The 2,397-nt window shown below is 38.4% G+C and overlaps 1 pseudogene; it reads right to left on the bottom strand.

Moving 5' to 3' along the window:
* Positions 1-259: 259 nt before the first annotated feature.
* On the bottom strand, positions 260-972 carry LOC128568563 (40S ribosomal protein SA-like; annotated as a pseudogene).
* Between the last annotated feature and the right edge of the window lie 1,425 nt (positions 973-2,397).

The raw sequence follows: 2,397 nt of genomic DNA, 5'->3' as shown, positions 1-2,397 counted from the left end.
ACATATATAATCTGAAGCTTTAAAAGGTCAGTAAATATATGCAAGTTTACAAAGAGAAAATGTTAGAGCTCAGGGTTAAAATGGTACCTGGTGGGTGTTCCTAACCACTATGCTTTACACCTATTTGCAAGTCATTTCATCTTTCTAATGCTTGTTTCCTCATCAAGATAAGGGAAAATCTGATTTAGATTATCTTATTATTTCAGGCTGACAATTCAGTAGTGACAAATATTATGTATTCAATGACCACATAGAGCAGTTATTTCTTTTTTTTTTTTAAACTGATGTTAATTTTCCTCCTGCTCTCCCTTTCAATCTCTTCAGGATCTCTGTAGAAATAGAGACCTGGCATGACCTCCCACGGGTGTTCATGGGAGATGGTGCCACGTGTGCGGAGAACTTCCCAGGCCAGCATCCACCACATCAAACCTACTGAGTGAGCTCCCTTGTTGTTGCAAGGGATGGTGATGTCCACATAACGCAGAGGAGAATCTGTTACACAGAGCAATGGGAGGCAGGTTAACGTAAGATGCCTCTGTGAGAGGCTGGTGGTCAACCCTGGGATCAGTAACCACTAGAAGACGAGGCTCCCGGAAGGCTGCCGGGATCTGGTTAGTGAAGGTTCCGGGAGTGAAGCGCCCTGCAATAGGAGCGGCTCCAGTGGCAGCAGCAAACTTCAGCACAGCTCGCTGGCCAGCATTCCTGGAGGATAGGACACTGACATCGGCAGGGTTTTCAATGGCAACAATGGCCCGAGCTGCCAACAGAAGTTTTTCCCAGGTCCTCTTCAGATTTATGATATAGATTCCATCACTTTTCCTTTTGTAGATGTCCTGTTCCATTTGGAAGTCAAGATTGGTGCCACCTAAGTGGGTTCCTGCTGCAAGGAATTTGAGGACATCCTCCTCCTTCATTTGCAGGACATCAAGGGCTCCAGACATTGTGAAAATTTCCCTTTAAGTTACGGTGGGAATCCAGAACAACGTCGTATGGGCCCTCTGAAAGCAAGAGCAGTTATTTCATGGAGATTTGACAAAGGCCTGCCCTTGGTTAAAAAGTAAAAGTCTGGGGCAGTGCCCGTAGCTCAGTGGGTAGGGCACGGGCCACATACACCGAGGCTGGCAGGTTCGAACCCTGCCAGGGTAGGCTAAAGCAATAATGACAAGTGCAACAACAACAACAAAAAATATAGAAGTGTGAAGTTGGGTTTGCTAGTAAAATTCCTTTATGCCAGAATACTAACTTGAAATGTCTACCCTAAAAAGGATAATACACAAAAATGAAAAGCTCAAAGAACTAAGTCACAAAATAAAGTGATTTTTGAATCTCGTGTCCATTTCTTCAAATATGAAATATTGACCCTCTGAAAATTTAATATTTTAAAACCTCATATTTAAAACCTCATTGATGGTTTATTTTATTAGAGATAGTAGTGACCTACAAGACTTGAATTCAACTAACATTTTGCTATTTGTTGATTTTGAATCTTAAAGATTTTGGTAAATGAATTAATTTTGTGTTAAGTGTTCTTTTTCTCTCTGCCTCTCCCTCATGTTAGATATTTTACAATCCATTATAAGATTTCGAAAGGCAAAAAAAGACTGAGAATAGAAGCTTGTATTTCTGGAGTGGTATGGAAGATCAAGAATACATACTTATATTTTGTTTTCCCCTGTGAAATGTGAATTCCTTAGAGAAAAAACTGCATTAACTGACTAAAAGCAAGGCCTATTATGTCTCTTAAGCATATAATTTGCTTTGTAAATGTAAGCACACAAATATTCATCATCCCTTGTGATGAAGCAGAACATGTATGCTGGGAAATTTTGTTTCACTTCAACAGAAAAATAGAATATTGCTTATACATTAAAATTATTTATTACAGAAATAAGTCTTCAAATAAGATTCATAATGCATGTGTTCCTTATATTCAATATTGAAGAAAATGTCTCAAATATATATATATATATTTACATTAAATGGTGCCACAAGTTTCAGATATCTGTAATACATATAGTAAACTTGGTGAATAGAGATTTTAGAAAGATTGAATAAAACAATTCACACACTGTCCTTTAAATAATTTGGTAGATATGCCTTTTATTTATTCTGTGAATTTCTCCACCTAAACGTGCATGTAAATAACCTCAAGATTTCTTTTTTTTTATATATATATATTGTTGGGGATTCATTGAGGGTACAATAAGCCCGGTTACACTGATTGCAATTGTTAGGTAAAGTCCCTCTTGCAATCATGTCTTGCCCCAATAAAGTGTGACACACACCAAGGCCCCACCCCCCTCCCTCCCTCCCTCTTTCTGCTTCCCCCTCATAACGTTAATTGTCATTAATTGTCCTCATATCAAAATTGAGTACATAGGATTCATACTTCTCCAT

This window comes from Nycticebus coucang, chromosome 17, assembly GCF_027406575.1.
Source record: "Nycticebus coucang isolate mNycCou1 chromosome 17, mNycCou1.pri, whole genome shotgun sequence".
NCBI lineage: Eukaryota > Metazoa > Chordata > Mammalia > Primates > Lorisidae > Nycticebus > Nycticebus coucang.
Note: the sequence above shows the minus strand (reverse complement) of the source record. Positions and strands in the feature narration are given on the sequence as shown.